Source organism: Bos indicus, chromosome 4 (assembly GCF_029378745.1).
Source record: "Bos indicus isolate NIAB-ARS_2022 breed Sahiwal x Tharparkar chromosome 4, NIAB-ARS_B.indTharparkar_mat_pri_1.0, whole genome shotgun sequence".
NCBI classification, from domain to species: Eukaryota; Metazoa; Chordata; class Mammalia; order Artiodactyla; family Bovidae; genus Bos; species Bos indicus.
The window spans coordinates 6,076,292-6,096,535 of NC_091763.1; the positions used below are offsets into that span (position 1 = coordinate 6,076,292).

General features: G+C 47.8%; 1 long non-coding RNA gene across 1 annotated transcript; it reads right to left on the bottom strand.

Moving 5' to 3' along the window:
- Positions 1-6,707: 6,707 nt before the first annotated feature.
- LOC139182619 (uncharacterized) lies at positions 6,708-18,849 on the bottom strand. The gene is made up of 2 exons (XR_011566135.1): positions 18,170-18,849; positions 6,708-6,844 (listed from the first exon to the last, which is right to left on the bottom strand). It is a non-coding gene; the product is annotated as an uncharacterized lncRNA (long non-coding RNA).
- Between the last annotated feature and the right edge of the window lie 1,395 nt (positions 18,850-20,244).

The window sequence follows — 20,244 nt, forward strand, 5'->3', positions numbered from 1 at the left end:
CTAACCCTCACGTTCTTTCCTCCGTGCAATTCGCTATCAGGCAGCACGGCCCGGGCACGGAGGCTGGGCTGGGCAGAGAGATTTACCGGGCAATCTGCGGGCACTTGCCTGTGTCCTCCTATTTCGCACACATGTCACCCTGTGAAATGCATGTTCATACCTCTGTCTCACCCCAGAAGACCTGGGAGCACAGAGAAGGTGAGTGAACTGATCCAGCATCCCCCACCTAACAGTCAACAAATGTGAACACACATATAGCTCCCCCAGTGACACTTTTTTTCAAGCCTCTGTGTTTGACAAGAAAGTTGGAACTATCACTATAACAGGTGAATGTTCGAATTCCTCCATCCAGCAGAAAGCATCCCCTGGCTTTGGGTTCGGACTCCCACCCTCTTGGGTTTCCCGCCTCGTCTCCCGCAGCCACGCCTGCCGCCCTCACACCTGGACAGGCCTGCTGCTCCCGGCTCCCTCCCTTGCCTTGTGCTGACCCCTCACAGGTCCACATCCGTCCCACCTTTTGAGGCCCTGCCCACGGGGTCCATGAGAGATCCATAGCATCTCCCCTCCCTCTCCAGTTCCCCCAGCATGTGCCCAGAGCTCCCACCACATGCCCCACCGTGAGCTATCCACATGTCTCCTTAAGCCTAAACGAGATCAGGTGCACAAAACACCCAGCCTGCTGGTGACACGTTCGGGAGTTCAGGAGAGGAAGACGTGAGTTACAGCCAAACAATGAAAGGAAAAGGTCTTTGCAAATCTCAGGGGAAAGAAAATGTGAACTTGAAGCAGAAAATGAGGAACCCATAGAGGTTAAGATTTGAATGGGTTACTTCGTATTATTTTAGTACTGTTTGAGAGTCAACAGAAGAATGGATGAACGAGGGTCGTTGTTGCCAATAGACACTGTTCTCCCTATGCCAAAAATTAAATAAAATGTGGATTTTAAAGTTCAAAAATAAAAGGTTGGCATGGTTGAGACTTGAGGCTGGCGAAACAGAGGAGGCAAAGGGTGTAAGGGACAAGAGGCTGCAGTTCAGAGTGAGGAGGGGGCTCCTCCGGTTAAGTTAGGTTTTCTTACAGCACACGTCCATTGTAAAGAGATGCCTGGCAGTTAACAGATTTGAATGGGGGATTCATCATTTCATCCCGGAAAACTGTGTCCTACAGACATAGCATTACTGGTGGCAAGGTTGTAATTACATTTGCTCATGGCTACTCATTAAGAGTGGAAGATCAGGAGAGAAATTTCAGCTCATGTTTTCTTCCTTACAGTCAATTTTAATAACTAGGAACTGTGCTTCATGGCAGGCTCATCAAATTCTCTTTCTGTGAAAAGCAAAATAGGAAAAAGTCTTCTTTTTAAATTGGAGTATAGCTGATTTACAATGCTGTATTAGATTCAGGTGTACAGTAAAGTGGATCAGTTATACATATATCCACTCTTTTTAAGATTTTTTTCCCATATAGGATTTTACAGAGTATTGAGTAGAGGTCCCTGTGCTCTACAGTAGGTCCTTATTATTCATAGTTATCCATTTTATATATAGTGATATATATATGTCAATCCCAATCTCCCAATTTATCCCTCCCTCCCACCCCAGTAACCATAGGTTTGTTTTTAACATCAGTGAGCCTATATACTCTTAGTTATAAAGATACAATAGACACATTCTGTCTTGTTTTCTTATTCTGTGATTCAAATAAGTTCTCAGAGATTTGGAAATTACATGTAAGGTTTTCAAACTGTATTTACATATCCAGCAACATGTTAAGCTCAAAAAAGAAATTGGAACCGGAACGTCACTTATCTCTGGACAACTAAGTGCCCGGGCTGATGGCAGTGCCTCCATTAGTCACAGCCTGTCATTTCCATACGCCCACCAAGGTGGGCAGGAGGTGCCCTGTGCCCACGGAGGGCGGTGAGTCAGAGGGACTGGGATCTGTCACCCACATGGGTCTGGCTCGATGGTGTGACTCACCGAGACTGAGCCTCCAATAACCTCCCTGCCTCTTGCCCTGGCTACATGTCTGTGGTGCCGGGTTCCCAGGGCCCAACTTCTCCTGTGACTAGGGAACACAGCCTACAGGCCTTGTGGACCCGCTGGTTCAAAGATGAATAAGTTATTTTTACTTGGAGACAGTCTCGGGGGGTTGAATCAGTCTGGCAGAAGGTTCTTTCTCCGTTCTTGGGCGCAGAGCAATCTGATGCTCCTTTTGGTTGCATAGCGGCTTCTGACTGACACAGTCCACCTGTGTTCTGAGGCTGTGGCTGGAGGCAATGATGGAGCTGGAGTCTGGGGGGACATCCTGAGGAAGAAGGGGGAACCCCAGCACCATTGCAGCTGAACTGAGTTCAGGAGGGGCTGCAGGAAGAGTGTCTGAGCGATGCCAGGAGCAGGACTAGCTGACATGCTTCCTTTCTACATGGTGATCCCCTGTGTTAGCCTCAAACCTGAGGAGAGTCGTTAGAGGTGACAGTCTGGAGTGTAGCTGTGATTTGAGCCTAAAAGGGATAAGCTCTGACAGTGATCTCATCGAGAGCTGGCTGGAGGCTTCTAGAAACCTGGAGACATGACAGGAGCTGACAGCCCCCACCAGGATGGATGTGGGGAAGTGAGAGCTCCTTGGGGGGCTGCTTGGAGGATGGGTCAGCCTGGAGCTGACTGTGATGATGATGGGAAAGGCAGGGACGCTAGGGGTGGTCACACACCGTTTCCTGTGTGTGCATGCTCTATGGGGTCCAACTCTTTGCAACCCCATGGACTGTAGCCCTCCAGGCTTCTCTGTCCATAGAATTTTCCCAGCAAAAACACTGGAGCAGGTTGCCATTTCCTCCTCAAGGGATCTTCGTGACCCAGGGATCGAGCCTATGTCTCCTGCCTTGCAGGCAGATTCTTTATAGTTGAGTCACCAGGGAAGCCCCAGAAGTGGTCAGGTGACACTTAAATTCTCCCATTTTAGTGCAGTTCTAGAAGAAATTTATTATAAATTGAATCTCAGTTTGTCCTCAATCTAAGATCTATTCACATATAATTCTGGCAAAGAAGCAAGCTTAAGAGCATATCCTGGGAAGATACATGTGATCCAGAAACACAGAGACCCCCAAGGCCAGAATGGAGAGGTAGGGGTGTGTAGGCAAAGACTCCAAGGGAAGGAAAAGGGCCAGCCGGGGCCGTGGAGGCTGTCTGGATTGGAATTTACCCCATATTAAAGTGAAAGTGAAAGTCACTCAGTCATTTCTGACTATTTCAGACCCTATGGACTATACAGTCCATGAAATTCTCCAGGCCAGAATACTCAAGTGGGTACCGTTTCCCTTCTCCAGGGGATCTTCCCAACCCAGGGATCAAACCCAGGCCTCCCTCATTGCAGGTGGATTCTTTACCAGCTGAGCCACAAGGGAAGCCCAAGAATACTGGAGTGTGTAGCCTATCCCTTTTCCAGTGGATCTTCCCTACCAGAAATGGAACCAGGGTCTCCTGCATTGCAGGCAGATTTTTACCAACTGAGCTATCGGGGAAGCCCTGCCCCATACTGAATATCAGCAAAATGGACTCAGCTAACTGACAGGTCCACCCACATCAGTTGGTCCACGCACGTCCACCTACACCCAGACCGAATGTCTAATCTTCACTTGGTGTGATGGCTAATCTTAGGTGTCAACTTGGCTAGGTTCCTGTGGCCAGTCTTTGGCCAAACAACCACTCTGGATGTTATTAAGAAGGGTTTTTGTTTGTTTATATTTTAGATGAGATTAACTCTTGAGAGTCCCTTGGACTGCAAGGAGATCCAACCAGTCCATTCTAAAGGAGATCAGCCCTGGGTGTTCTTTGGAAGGAATGATGCTAAAGCTGAAACTCCAGTACTTTGGCCACCTCATGCAAAGAGTTGACTCATTGGAAAAGACTTTGATGCTGGGAGGGATTGGGGGCAGGAGGAGAAGGGGACGACAGAGGATGAGATGGCTGGATGGCATCACTGACTCGATGGATGTGAGTCTGAGTGAACTCTGGGAGTTGGTGAGGGACAAGGAGGCCTGACGTGCTGCGATTCATGGAGTCGCAAAGAGTTGGACAAGACTGAGCAACTGAACTGAACTGAACATTGAAATCTGCAGGCACTGAGTTAAGCAGATTGCCCTCCATTTGTGGGTGGGCCTTATATAATCAGTTGAAGGTCTTCAGAGCAAAGACTAGATCTCTTGAGGAAAAAGAAATTCTGCCACACACACTACTCTTGTGTTAAATCATGGATATGCACATACATACATGTTTTGGGATCTGGCATCCTAAAAGAAGAAGAAGAAAACAACCCTCTCTTGGTCCCATATCCCCTCTCCTGCTCCTCTGCCCTTTTCCTCCTGGTTGTCCAACCAAGTTCCCTTCAGGGAGGTTCCTGGGTGCTTTATCCAGCCCTGCTGTGCTTTATCCAGCCCCCTAGCCCCTGCAGCTCTTGCTGGGGCACTGAGGAGCTCCAGGCCACAACCCAAAAGACACAGTCAGAGCTTATCTAATTCAACCTCCGGCCAGTGTTCAGCACCATTTCCTTTTTAAATCTGCTTCTCCTGCAGGCCTCTGGGGACCTTTACCCTATTTTCTTCCTCTGATCTCTGCTTCTTTTCTGTCTCTCTGCTTAGTGTTGAGATATTGCTGGGCACAACAACCCCCATCTGGGCCTCTTTCTTGTTCACCTGCCCTTACCTGAACCTCATCCAGCTCTGTGGATTCAAACACCGTGCTTGCACCCTTTACCCCAATTCTGTTTCTGCTGGTCTGGCCACTCCCTGAAGATCCAGGCTTTCACCTCCACCCTCATAGTCAGCTTGTCTGTGTGGGTGTCTTTCCATCCTATCATGGTCAGGCCGAGCTCTTAGCTCTCACCACCAGGAAATGGGTATTCCTGTCTCGTTAAACAGATCTATGCCATTGCTCAGCCCATAAATAGGTATGAGGTTTCTCTTTTTATTTTCTTCTCTATTTAAGTTTTCACAGCTTTATTGATATATTATTCCATACAGTAAAATTCACCTATTGAAACTGCCATTTAGTGTTTTTTTAATATATTCACAGAACTGTGCGGCTATCACCATGAACTAACATATTTCATCACTCGAAAAAGAAACTTTGTACCTGCTAGTAATCACCATATCCCCCACCCCAACTCACCTCCCCAAGCCCCTGGCAGCCAATAGTCTACATCTCTGTAGATTTGCCTAATCTGCACATTTTATAGAAACAGAGTCATGTAATAGGTGGACTTTTGTTTCGGGCTTCTTTCACTTAGCACAGTGTTCTTGAGGTTCTTCCACGTCAAGCGTGTATTGGCCCTTCATCTCTTCTCTGCTTTGTTTGCTTTGTTTTGTTTTTGGCTGTGATGCACAGCAACTGGGACCCTAGTTCCCTGACCAGGGATTGGATCTGTACCCCCTCAGTGGAAGCTTGGCGTCTTAACCATGGTTATCCACTCCAGTCTGCTTGCCTGGAGAATTCCATGGACAGAGGAGCCTGGTGCACTACAGCCCATGGGGTCACAGAGAGTTAGACATGACTGAGCGGCCAGCACTTTTACACTCTCATGAAGCGGGAAGCGGGCCTCTGCCAGACACCAAATCTTCTGGTGTTCTGACCTTGCATGTCCAGCATCCAGGACCAGGAGAAATAAATGCTTGTGGTTTAGGCTCCAGTCTGTGGTGTCTGTTACACACCCCGAGCTGATGCTTTGCTGTTCCAAGAACTACAGAGCCAGCTGTGGAAATCTGGGGACGTTTTTCTGAGACTTGGCATTTGAACAGGTGTTAGAAGGATGGAGAGGATTTCAGTAGCTGTGGGGAAAAGGTATGAGCAGCATGAAATATTGTTCCCCTTCATAGGGTTTGTCTGGGACCCTGTGGCTGAGGCACAGGCTACCCCATGGTGTCTTGTTGCCTGAAGCTGGAGGCTGCTCTCTGAGTGCTTCAGGTGTTTTGGTGGCTTAGATGCTGGGGAAGGACAGTCACGACCAGCTGTGGTTCTGTCCCACCCCTTCCCCATCTCTGCGTCTTTCCTCATTCCCTAAAGAGCCCTGTCCTGTACCCCATTCCACAGCCTGGCCTTACATGAGACCCATTAAACAAATGAAGAATCAGAGTTTCTCCCCTTGAGACATTAAATATACTACATGCATTGGCTGCCATAAAAAAACACCCCTGTGGAAGTCTCTTGCTCCTGGTCAAGCTCTGGAGAGCATGGAAGGAACTGCCAAGTTGAAGGAGATGTCTCCACTGAGTGTTCTGCGTGGTGGAGGTGGTGGGGAGCTGGGGCTGTGCTGAGGAGCCCAGTACGGCTGCAGTGCAAGGTGGTCAGAGAAACAGGGCGGGCGTACCTCCGCACAGGTGATGCTCGTGGGAGTCCAATCAGGGAGGTGCCAGGAATATTACTGTGAGAGTGTGAGATGGCAACAGAGGTGGCTGGGACTGCAGAAGCCAGGAAGGGGCACCAACAAGACAGAGCTTAATTTTCTGTACACATCAGGTGTACTAGTGTTTAAACAACGAACACCTGGTTTTAAATTTTTATTCATTTAATTACTTCTACCGCAACTTTTTGCGGCAGAAGCAGAAATCCACCTTGAAAAGGATGTCTGTTAAATAGACAAGTAGTCATTTGAGTTAAATCTCTCAAAAGGCAGGAAAAGATAGAGTGACCTTTTATTTGACTTTAGGCAAATGATAAGAAATAAAATGTGATTTTATTTTTTTCACAAAAAATCACATACAGATATCAAGAGAGAAAACTGTTTTTCACTCCAGTAGGTAAAAATAGCTGACTTCTCCAGACACAGCTAATGGATCCTTTTTGCTCACAACCTGTAGAAAAAGTGATGGAAAGTCAATACCCTGGCATTTTCTGTATATCACATGAAAGAATTATCTGTGGGCATTCTAAAAATTTTAGCAAAGGTTAAATGCTGTTATTATGTGGAATCTAAAAAATAATGGTCCAATTGAACTTATTTACATATCAGTAATACAGTCACCGGAGAAGGCAATGGCACCCCACTCCAGTACTCTTGCCTGGAAACTCCCATGGACAGAGGAGCCTGGTAGGCTGCAGTCCATGGGGTCTCGAAGAGTTGGACACGACTGAGCAACTTCACTTTCATTTTTTCACTTTCCTGCATTAGAGAAGGAAATGGCAACCCACTCCAGTGTTCTTGCCTGGAGAATCACAGGGACGGGGGAGCCTGGTGGGCTGCCGTCTATGGGGTCACACAGAGTCAGACACGACTGAAGCGACTTAGCTTAGCTAACTTAGCTTAATACAGTCACAGATGTAGAAAGTAAACTGCTGGTTACCAGAGGGTTAGAAGGGGTGGGAAGAATTGGGAGATTGGGATCGACATATACACACTACTATATATAAAATAGATAATTAGTAAGGACTTGCTGAATAGTGCAGGGAACTCTACTCAATACTCTGTAAGACCTATATGGGAAAAGAATTCTAAAAAGAGTGGAATGTATGTATGCGTATAACTGCTTCACTTTGCTGTATATCTGAACCTAACACAGCACTATAAATCAACTATATTCCAATACAAGTTATTTTAAAAATTCTGTTATTGTTTGCCTTCATCTCTTCTCCTGATGATGCCCCTCCCTCATCCAGTTCAGTGGCCTTATAATGAGAAACCAAGTCCCCATCAATCTCTTGGTACAAACGACATCGTGTACACCAGTTGCAGGTTCTGGGGTTCTTTGTCCTGGACCTGCACCATCAGTCTCATAATGGCCGTGACTCTTCTAAGCAGCAAAGAAAGGAGGCAAGTCTGAAAATCGGTGCCCAGGTTGATGATCGGTTTTTATTGTCTGAAATCTAAGCAAAATCATACCATTTCCCTGGGCTCTGCGGGGACGTTGAAAGGATGCGTGAGGCTCAATGAGATGAGAAGCGAGGGCTGCCTCCCTTCTCGTGTTACTGGCTGCTTGGAAATAGTTTGTCAAATTGTATTTATGGTTAGACAGGTTCACGCGGTAGCTTTAGAGTTACCCGCCTGGAACTATATTGGAAATGGAAAACGAAGGAGCAAGAGAATAATAAAGGGTCAATTAAGGCTCCAGGGAAGAGAGGAGAAGAGACAAATTCAGAAAGAATGGTAAAAGGAGTCAGAGATTTTTTTATTACTGCCTTAAAATATCAAGGGAGAGGATTACACAGGAGAGACTCTCCATCCTTATACAGAGAGAGCAAACTCAGAAAGCACTGGGTAACAAACTGCTGCGAGTTGTCCTCATCAGAGTCACCAGGCGTCAGGTGACAGCTCTGTCCCATCATCTAGTGTAACCATCACCACGTGTGCAGTGAGCCAGGTTATTACCCCAGCTTCACAGGTGGGAGCAGTGAGGCTTAGGGAGCTGAAGTGACCTGCCCAGTTTCAGCCAGAGGTCACTCATGGAGCTGGTTTTTCAGCCTTACTTTCTAACTCCTAAGCACTGCTCTTTCTGCCAGACTCCTGCCTCCAGTGTGGAGGCAAGGATGCAAAAGCTTCAGCCAAGTTGTGCTCCTTTCTGAGCTGTCTCCTAAGCGAGTCATGTGGAAGCTCCATCAAGGTCTGACCCGACTGAGCTCAGGGGGAGCCAGCAGTGCCATGGAAGGGGGACTGCCGAGTCCTCTTTGGGGGCAGCCCCCTGGCTCAGAGATGAAGCCTGGGTTCCCAGCGACACAGAGAGGGAGGCAAGGGCTGGTGGGCAGGGAGTGTGGTCCCCGGGATTTTGGATGGGAAGAGAGAGGCGACAAAGTCCAGCTCAGGGGCTGGGCTCCATCCAGTCAGGGCCCTTGGAGGGGATTGTGGGATGAACCCAGGATTATGCCCCTGGGGTCACAGAGGAGGGGCATCTGTCCTCTGGCTCCAGCCCTGGGGAGGAGAAGCACCCCCTGATGCCCTCACCCCTCACACTCTTCGTTGGGCCTAACTTCAGCATCTGCCTCTGAGGAGGACAGGCCAGCAGACAGGGGTCCTTTCTGTGTGTGGTCACAGAGCCGTCAGCAAGCCCAGAGGACAACCGGCCACAGGCCGTGGCTGGAGGAAAAGGCAGACGTCCACGGAGGGGAGCCGGGACACAGCTGGTGCACACAGGTCTGCTTCCAGACAGGGAGGAGTCGGAGCCTGTGCGTATGCAATACGACGGTGGGCGCTTAATCAAGGGCTTCTCTTCTACAAGAGGGTGGCCTCCTCCTGGCTCTAGGATGCCCCAGGGTACTATACCAGGAAATCTCCAAGAGTATTTTCCAGGTTGGACCTGTAATATCTTGTTAGATTTGCACAGAGCTTTATGGTTTACCAGGCTTCTCTGGTGATTCAGTGGTAAAAAATCTGCCTGCGCTGTGGGAGACCTGAGTTCAATCCCTGGGTCAGAAGATCCCCTGGAGAAAAGAATGGCTACCTACTCCTGTATTCTTGCCTGGAGAATTCTATGGACAGAGATCCTGGTGGGCTACAGTCCATGGGGTCGCAGAGTTGCACATGACTGAGTGACTAACACAGTTTCCCAAGCATACCCACACACAGTATCTCACCTAATTCTTCTGGAGCTCCATGAGCTAGTCCGTGCTCAGAGCCCCATTTTACCAAGGAGAAAACAGATGTCCTGGGGGGCTACTCAATTGTTAAGTAAGGGAGGCCAATTTCAGAGTTCTTTACTTTTACTAACAGCTTCAACTTCTCACTGTTTCACATGATTACACAATGTGGATACTCATACATGTCTTTCCCCAGACATGATTGAGCCCTCTCTGCAAATAAAATCCATTCTGGCCCCCAGCATGTGGTCTATGAAGCCACATGTGCACTTTGAAATGGTGGGGGTGGGGGCCCAGGAAGAGGAACAGTGGGGACTTCGGTCTTCTCCCAAGAGGGGACACTCACTGTTCTTCTTTCTTTCCATTTTGCATCTGCACCAGACGGTCCTATAGTCATGTCATCACAAAACAGAGCCGTGAAGATGGTTCACAGATTTCACACTGCCTCGGTTCATGTATCATGTCTCTTTCCTGAGTGCTACATGCCAGGCACGTATGCCAGAGAGTGTGTTGGCTTCCCAGCAGAGCTGAGCAGGCGGGGACCACTGTCCCCGTCTTATAAACAAGCCTGGGCTCCGGGAGGTGGGGTCTTCCTCAGACGTGCATGGCTAACAGCCAACCTGCTCAGACCCAGTTCCATGGTGCCTTTGGAGACAGCAAGGGTGGAAGACACTTGGAGACAGACATCACCCCTCCTTGTAGAGGAGCTTGTTTGTCCAGGTCATATAACCAGTGCTCGTGAAGCACAGGGGTGTCTGCTCAGCCCGTCATCCTTCCCGCTGCAGCATCGCTGTCTCTGGGCTACGGCCATGGGGCTGGTGTCATTGTCATAAAGCATGCACTTCCGCTTAGTGAGGATTTCTCTTTTCCAGGGTTGTCTTGCGTCAAGATGGGTATTATTAGCGTACCTCTCTTATAGAGAAAGAAACCAAGCCTTTCAAAGATTAAAAACAAAAACGGGCTCACAGACAGAGAAAACAAACTTATGGTTACCAGTGGGGAAGGGGGAGGGGCATATTATGAGCATGGGATGAAGAGGTACACTACTATGAATAAAATAGATAAACAGTAAGGATATATTGTTTAGCACAGAGAAAAGCAACCATGGTTTTATAATAAATTCAAACAGAGTATAGTCTACAAAAATATTGAATCGCTACATTGTATACCTGAAACTAATACAATATTGTAAATCGGCGAGGTGCTCTGCTGTGCTCAGTCACTCAGTCATGTCTGACTCTTTGCGACCCCATGGACTGTAGCCCGCCAGGCTCCTCTGTTCATGGGATTCTCCAAGCAAGAATACTGGAGTGGGTTGCCATGCTCTCCTCAAATCAGCTGTACTTCATTTGAAAACTAAGTATGCTTAAGGATAGAAGGCCAAGCCGCATTGGAGCTGAGATTCCAGCCTGTCCCAGGTACCCGAGAGAAACAAGAAGTCCAAGGAGAAAGGAAGCAAATGTCGTAAAGCGAGGCTTGGTTGGTCCTGTCCTGAAAAACAAGCTACTTAGAGCTCCTTAATATTCCATAACACGTTTAAGAAGCAAAGGCCTTATGGGGGTTCAGATATAAGACAGTTTTACAAAAGGATAAGAAGTTTCACCACACGGAGACGGATTGTGGCCCACGGCGCCTCTCAGCGCCTTCCAGGGAAGAAAACACAACAGACTCGAGTGCGTGTCCTTCCCTAACGGTGGCTTCAGTGGTCTGAGAGCCTCTCAGACTCACAACAAACAAGCTTATGATTATCAAAGGGGGAAGGTGAGGAGAGGGACAAATTTGGAGTTTGGGCTCAACATATACACACTATTATATGTAAAATAGATGAACAAGGCCCTAGTGTTTAGCATAGGGAACTCTACTCAATTTCCTGTAATAACCTACAATGGAAAAAAAAATTATATATATATAAGTTTGCTGTATACCTGAAACATTGTAAACCAACTATGTATGTGTTAGTCGCTCAGTTTTGTCTGACTCTTTGCGACCACATGGACTGTAGCCCGCCAGGCTTCTCTGTTTATGGGATTCTCCAGGCAAGAATCCTGGAGTTGGTTGCCATGCCCTCCTCCAGGGGATCTTCCTGAGGCAGGGATTGAACCTGTACCTCTGGCACTGCAGGCAGATTCTTTACAGTGAGCCACCAGAGAAGCCCAAATCAACTATACTTCAATTAAAAAAATTTTGGAAACAGAACCAACTGTCAGTCCGTTGGTTTACTTTCTGCCTCATGCAGTTAATGGGACTTCAACCATGAGACTCTGGCTTATTCAGTTCAGTTCAGTTCAGTTGCTCAGTCATGTCTGACTCTGTGACCCCATGAACTGCAGCACGCCAGGCCTCCCTGTCTATCACCAACTCCTGGAGTTTACCCAAACTCATGTCCATGGAGTCAGTGATGCCATCCAACCATCTCATCCTCTGTCGTCCCCTTCTTCTCCTGCCCCCAATCTTTCCCAGCATCAGGGTCTTTTCAAATCGCCCAGTCATGTCCAAATCTTTGCGACTCCATGGACTGCAACACACCAGCTTCCCTGTCCATCACCACCTCCCAAAGCTTGCTGAAACTCATGTCCATCGAGCTGATGATGCCATCCAACCATCTTATCCTCTGTCATCCCCTTCTCCTGCCTTTAATCTTTTCCAGTATCAGGGTCTTTTCCAGTAAGTCAGTTCTTCGAATCAGGTGGCCAGTGTATTGGAGCTTCAGCTTCAGCATCAGTCCTTCCAATGAATATTCAGGACTGATTTCCTTTACAATTGACTGGTTTGATCTCCTTGTTGTCCAAGGGACTCTCAAACATCTTCTCCAACACCACAGTTCAAAACCATCAATTCTTCAGCACTCAGCTTTCTTTATGGTCCAACTCCCTAATATCCATACATGACTGTTGGAAAAGCCATAGTTTTGACTAGACGGGCCTTTGTCTGGCCTATTAATCCCTAATAAAAATTTCGTAGTCATTATTCTCAAAAAGTATGTGTGTGTGTGGAGGGAGGCAAGACACTCGGGCCAAGGGCATGAGCAGCATGCTCTACTGCCCATCCTCAAACGTTGGCAGTCATTGAGGGCCCTGCGCCAGCAGAGAGGAGCTGAGTGTCACCCTCAGCAGAGTGGATGGGCTGGTGATGGAGAGTCCGAGGAGGGTGCTGTGATGATGTCCCCAGCGCGGGGCCAGGACACGTGGGCGCCTCTGCACACTGGCTGTATTCGTCCCACTTCCCGGGTATGCTGAGGGTCAGGTAAGCTACGCTGAGGGCAGCAACTAGGAGGATAAGGAAGGGGCTCATCCCTCTGCTCCAGCTGCTCCTCGTTCCAGGACCGGAAGGAGAAGCTGGATTTCCCGCAGCAGGAGCCCGTGAGCACCACACCCCTGCAGCCCGCAGGGGGCCAGAGCTGGTAATTCTTGAACATTTTCCTCTTTGTGACCCTTATGTCCAACCCTGTGCCGGTCCCATGACCATCAGGCAGAAGGCCTGGATGTTGGTTGCATTTTGCCAAAGTCCACCCCTGGGCTTGAATACAGAGAGGAGCGTTCTGGTCTGAGCTAGTGAAGAGTTACATTTTTGAAGTTTCATCAAGAGGCAAGCACTGAATATGTGTACACGTCAGTGAGCTGGCCCATTGGCTAAAGGATGGAGTATTGATTTACATGACTGCGTGTTGTTAGCACATGTCTGCCAGGTAAAGGGGTTGGGGGTGCTGGAGAGATGAACAGAGTTGTACTGATGCCTTCAGAGGTTCCTGAGCTCAGATGGGAGGCAGGTGTGTGCATCATCAAAGGGAAGCAGCGGGAGGGGCCGGATGGGAACTGAGATCAGGAATACCTTCTAGTTTTGGGGCCACAGCCCTGCCCGGTCCTGCCTGGGGTGGAGGATGTACTGAAGGCTGGACCCAGGATGGCTTTGAGAGGCTGTGGCATCATAAGACCCACTGAACTTCTAGGCCCCCGCTTCCCAGAGTTTAAGATTTATCTCCCTCGGCAGCAGTGGGACGGACTCTCGTTCCTTGAGCTCCTTTCCCCCTCTGGGAAATCACCCTTCTTATAACTGCTGCTCACCCCTCATCAACTGGAATAATTTACTGACTATGGCCCCTGTTCCTCTTCTCTCTTAAGAGACTATACACAGAGATATGATGATTATTAGTATGACTTTTTAGAAGAGAATAAAAAAAAAACTTTTTTAAAACCTCTTATTCAAAACCATGGCATTTGAATCATTTTTGAGCTAACAAACGGAATTTATTTAGGCTAGTTTAAAGGCTAATTGATACAATTTCAATTTCAAATTGAAACGCTACTTATAATGCGTTGTCATTCATCTTAATGGGTGTTAATGTTGAGACATAATTGAGACTCTTTGCATAAGAGCATCATTAACCCCGTTATTGCTGATCAATGTACAGAGATGCTCAAATACAGATGCTCATCCACTCCCATTGGATGCATGGTCTGGGTCTCCCATCCCAAGAATCTCTGGAAGAAGAAGCTTCCAAACACTTTGGTGTATAACCCTTGGATGCCGGGGAAATAAACAAGACAAAGCATGAGGTGCCTAGCATCCTGCCTGGGACATAAAAGGACTCAATGATTAGCCTCCGTTTCTCATGTAGATTGTAATCTTTGCTGCTATTCTCCAAAAGTTATGTTGCTTTTTTTTTTCCAAACTGCTCGGAGTTTCCCACTGGATCTAGAATATGTGTTAAAATACAGTAAATGTCTCAGAATGCATATTCATCACAATCATCATTTGCACTTTCTGTACAGGACAGGAATACCAGAAAATCTTTCTTAGATGGTAGGACACCAATCCTCTCAGTGGCCCCATAGAGTAGGCATTACTTTGCCACTTTATATCTGAGGATACGGAGGTTTGAAGATGTTAGAAAGTCCCCAGATTCATAGATAAGGTGCCTATTAAGTGATGGAGCTGAAATTCCATCTGACGCTGTGGCACAAGCTCTTGATGACTGCACCGATAGGGGCCTGGGTGGCACCTGGCCTAACGTAGGATGCTCCCCACCAGTCCAGCAAAGAAAAGTGACTCCAGCTGGGCCTGCTGTGTCAGAAACCTCTGCCCTTTTCAGTTCCCTTTTCCTCAGGCATCCCTCACCGTGGAGACCAGAGCTCGCCACCATGACCATTTCTCTGAACAGACTCCTGGGTGCTTCCTCAGCCATCAAGGATGTGGTGAGTCCCACCTCTGCCCTCAGCTCTCAAGGGCAAAGCTTCGGAAGCATCACAAGAACTAAAACATCAGGGCTTGTCTTTCATTGATGGTGTTTCTGAAGGTCTCTACTGACAGCAAAGACCACAAGAAGTGGGTCTCACAGACTCCCCCCAGGGAGTCTTCCTTTTCTGGTTCAACAAAGTGCAAAGTGCATTCAAAACCTGCCAGCATCAGCCAGCCAGGCTCTGCTGCAGCTGGGCATTGAGCCAACGCATTTACCCAAAGCAAGTTGTGCCAGAGCTGTGAGTGCTGGGCACACGTATGTGGAAAGATCTAGCCTCTGGTAGGAAAGGAGTTGCCTAGAGTTCAGTGCAGAAATGCAGGTGTGAGCAGCGCAGTGTATGAGATAATGAGGTAATGGCCATGACAGTACTGGGCTTTACTGAGCCTCTGTCCTAGGTGCCAACAGGCTCAATGTGGATCAGTCCTCATAGTGAATCCTATGAAGGAACATGTTCCATGTGGGGCAACTGAGGTCAAGAGAGGTAAATGACCTCTGCCAGGTGATGCGACCATCAGGAAACAGGATCAGTATGTACGTCTCTGTAGTCTGACCACAGAGTGCGAGATTTCAACCACCCCACAGGGCTCCAGAGTGGAAGGAAGACAGAAAGCACAAAGGGAAAACCCGAGGAGGCTGCATGGAGGAAGCACCATCTGACTGGAATCTCAATGCTTGAGTGAGAACTTGCCAAGTGAACAAGAAGAGAGGAAAATTCCCAGTTGAAGAAATAGTCTGCACTGAAGCCTGGAGGTCAAGGTCCTCTCTTGTTTTGGGAACCACATGCAGTGTTACTGAAGCTGACTTCCTGGTGATGGGCGGGGCAGGATATAGGGAGAGAAGAGGAAGTGGCAAGCAGGAGGTGGGGCAGATCACAGTGGGCCCTGAGGCCCTGCAGTGCTGGGGGTTTGGTCCAGCTGATGATAGGGAGCCCTCAAGGAAGGCAGGGACTCCAGAAGTTGGGCCATCAAGTGTCTGGGTTAGGCTGACCGCATGGCTGCATGTGTGACAGGAGCAAGGTGGGTGCAGGCAGGAGAGCTGGGTGTTGGGACCAGTCATGGGGCTGCCGTGGTGGTCCAGGCAGGGCAGGATGAGGACTCTGAGGCTTCATTCACAGGTAGAATCATCAGGACTCGGTGACAAGAGAATGAGCACATGTGGTGGGGACGGCAACAGGGTGTTACGGTCTGCATGGCAAGCAGCAGAAATGACCCACTTAAGCGAAAAAGGGACTTTGTCTCAAGAAGTTTAGTTAGCATAACACAGAGTTATGAAGAGGTGAAATCCCCGCCTCAGAGCTGAAAGGCCTCCATTCCAGTCTTGCCAATGAGAGCAGGTGGAGTGAAGCTCCATTTCACCTGGTCTCTTTGGCTCCAACTGTGACCACATGCTATTAGGTCAGACAAACACACGTGTCCACAGGAAGTGAGGGAGGGGATAGGGGTCCCTTGTTAAATGGACTTGGTAGAGGATGGGGTGGAATTTAATCAAGTGCCCCCTCAAGGTTGCAATCCTGCCTTCCCATCTAGAAAAGGGCAAGATGAGCCTGAAGGAAGCCAAACCAGCTTATTTTTCAATGAGTGGAAAAGATTTTTAGTGCATGGATAGCGTCTCTGACTGTAAAATACAAACTGATTTTAAGAATTACACCACCCCCCGCAATTGAAAAGGAAGTTCCCCTGAGATAGAGGTTTTCAGTTTATGGAGGAGGGTGTCGACCTGGGGACCCAGCTCTCTGAGGACAGAGCCCATTGAGGGCCCTGCCCCCAGTAACCACCAGGGTCTGAGGACCTGGCTATGGACAGAGTCAGGTGCCCTGTGTGTAGAAGTACAGACAGCAAACCCACGGTCAGTGAACCCAGGACTGTAGACCAGCCCTGGCAGTTACTAGGCCGAGTGTGAGGATCAGTTTCCTCACTGAAATTTTGCTGAAAGACTTCTGCAAATATGTCTGTTATAGACCACACCTCCTTAGCTTCTAATTTAGTGAGTTGAGTTCTTAAAGAGTTCCACAGGTTCAAAACTAGAATGAGGTATCCCTGGCAAGGACAATGATGAATGAAGGACAATGATGAATGGCTGTCATCAACAAGTCCACATGTAACACGTGCTGGAGAGGCTGTGGAGAAACAGGAACCCTCCTACACTGTCCGTGGGAAAGTACATTGGTGCAGTCAACTATGGAAAACAATACGGAGAGTCTTTTAAAAACGAAAAATAGAGCTACGATAAGATCTGGCAATCCCACTCCTGGGTGTATGTTCAGAGAAAACTCTAATTTGGAAAGACGCAAAGCTCCCCAGTGTCCACAGCAGCACGGTTCACAATAGTCAAGACATGGAAAAACCTAAATGTTCAAAGACAGATGAACGGGTAAAGAAGATGTGGTACATTTATACAATGGAATACTGCTCAGCCATAAAAAAGAATTAAATGCCATTTACAGCAACATGGATGAACCTAGAGATTGTCATACTAAGTGAAGTAAGTCAGACAGAAAAAGACAAATACCATATGATATCACTTATTACTCCTTGGAAGGAAAGTTATGACCAACCTAGATAGCATATTCAAAAGCAGAGACATTACTTTGCCAACAAAGGTTCGTCTAGTCAAGGCTATGGTTTTTCCTGTGATCATGTATGGATGTGAGAGTTGGACTGTGAAGAAGGCTGAGCACCGAAGAATTGATGCTTTTGAACTGTGGTGTTGGAGAAGACTCTTGAGAGTCCCTTGGACTGCAAGGAGATCCAACCAGTCCATTCTGAAGGAGGTCAGCCCTGGGTGTTCTTTGGAAGGAATGATGCTAAAGCTGAAACTCCAGTACTTTGGCCACCTCATGCAAAGAGTTGACTCATTGGAAAAGACTCTGATGCTGGGAGGGATTCGGGGCAGGAGGAAAAGGGGACGACAGAGGATGAGATGGCTGGATGGCATCACTGACTCGATGGATGTGAGTCTGAGTGAACTCCGGGAGTTGGTGATGGACAGGGAGGCCTGGCGTGCTGTGATTCATGGGGTCGCAAAGAGTTGGACACGGCTGAGCGACTGAACTGAACTGATAGGTGGAATCTAAAAAATAGTACAAGTGAACTTGTTTACAAAACAGAAACAGACTCCCAGATAGGAAACAAACTTATGGTTGCCAAAGGGGAAAGGTGGGAGGGATAAACTATGAGGTTGAGATTAACATACATCCATCACCATATGTGAAACAGATAGACAACATGGCCCTACTGTATAGAACAGGTAACTCTACTCAACACTCTGTAATAAACCACAGTGGGAAAGAATCTGATAAAGAAGACACATGTATAACTGAATCACTTTGCCATACACCTGAAATTAATATAACATTCTAAATCAACGTGGAACTTACTGCCTTGGAAGTGGTCATCAGTGAACAAGCCTGATCACTGGAGGAGTCGCTGGAGGAGGAAGCACTGTCCTATCACACATAGGGGTGGCCCCTGGTTATCACCTGCTAGAAGCTTCCTGGAGTCTTCTTAGCTTCTGAACTCCTGAAAACTTTTCCTTGACAATTCTGGACTTGGAGATGGTTTCCATTTGTGACACTTGCCATGTTCCATCATGGGAAATTTTAGAAAGCTGGAGGGCAAGGTGTGTGGGCAATCTTGGTCCCTAAATGAAGCCCTTTCTGCTAACGTACCTGGTACATCACAGTGATGACTTTAGAACTGCTGTGTGGCACGTTTTATGAACATGAGCGTAAGTCTGTGGCATCTGGTCCCTGCCCAGTGCATCCCTGATGCCCCCTCCCTGGGCTCAGCCCCTCCTTCGGGGAAGGTTCTGAGCAAAGCAAGTGAGTATCAGGGGCCCTGCCTCCCATCAGCTAGGGAACCAGGCCAGTTGTGTCGCTATAGATACAGGTCAGGATGCTGCATTGATTTAGAACTCAGAATAGAGCCTTTCAGACAATCAGAGAACTTAAGGGCGGTAGACCAGACTTCAGACTGAGTCCGCTCATGAACTGGTTAAGCTGCACTGCCCAGTGGTGTGTGCTTCCACGAGGCAGAAGGCAGGAGCTAGCACTCTGGGAAGAGCTGCCCTGGTAGAAAGAGGAAGCTGGTGTGGTCAGGATGGGGAAGGACGAGGCAGGAGCTGGACAAGGGGCTGCCTGCGCTTGGGGGACTCAGTCCTGTTCTCCACGACAAACACGGCTGTCTGAGAGGCTAAGGGAGGATGTGAACATGTGTCTCTAGGCAGACATAGAGGGGTGGGGGGTTTTAATCTGGCATCCTCACGGTCTGGCATCTGGCTCAGAGCGGATATCAGTGAGTGTTTGAGAATAAAAGCCTGGCTGAGGGAGGGAGTGGAGAAATGGTAGAAGCTTGATTATAATAGCAATACTGAGTGCTGAAGTTGTGTTTGGTGCCTTGGAGATGGATCTAGGCTTGTGAGCCACCCCACTTTCTCCTCATTATCAGTTCAGTTCAGTTGCTCAGTCCTGAATGACTCTTTGTGACCCTACTGACCGCAGCACTCCAGGCTTCCCTGTCCATCACCTACTCCCAGAGCCTACTCAAACTCATGTCCATCATGTCAGTGATGCCATCCAATCATCTCATCATCTGTTGTCCCCTTTCCCTCAGCATAGCCTTGTAGTTAAGCTCATGGACCCTGTTTAGTTTGAGGTTCAAATTTGAGCTCTGCCACTTATTAACTGAGGCCATGAGTGTGCTATTTAACTCTCCATATGCAGGTTTCCCCAATTGTAAAAGGGAACAATAATAGTACCATGTATGTGTGTGTGTGTGTGTGTGTGTGTGTGTGTATTGTGTGTGTGAACTCTGCCACCATAAGTGAGATGCTTAGAATTATGCCTAGCACAGAGCTAAGTGTCTGAAATTATTAGCTAGTATTATTAGTTGTAATGGCAGCTGTATATATTTGGACACCTATGTAGTCTAAGTTCCAATTTTCACATTTTCTGACTGTATGTATAAACATTTATCTCCTTTGCAGGAGATGACTGTAAAAGATGAATGCAATAATGAGGCAGATGGAATCTGACCCCAGACTTCCCTTATCACTTGACTGTTTCAGACCGAGACCATCCAGTTACAATTTTGTATTGCCCGCATTTTTGCTTCCTTTTTTGTCCCTCATAGCTGAAAAGTACATACACAGAATGCAAATATGTTCCAAAATAAAATGATAATTAAAGTTTCAAATGATTTAGCAATTAGCAGAAAGAGGTAAGGACAGAATGCATCATTCTTGTACCTGATGAACATGGTTTGTAAATCTTGGCATTTATGGTCCTGGTTTATGGAATGGCCCTCCATCTCAGGGGCCTCATCAGTCCCAATGAAGCATCATTTCCAGGAGTCAATGCTTCCCAGGTGGCACTAGTGGTAAAGAACCCACCTGCCAATGCAGGAGATGTAAGAGACAAGGGTTTGATCCCTGGCTCAGGAAGATTCCCTGGAG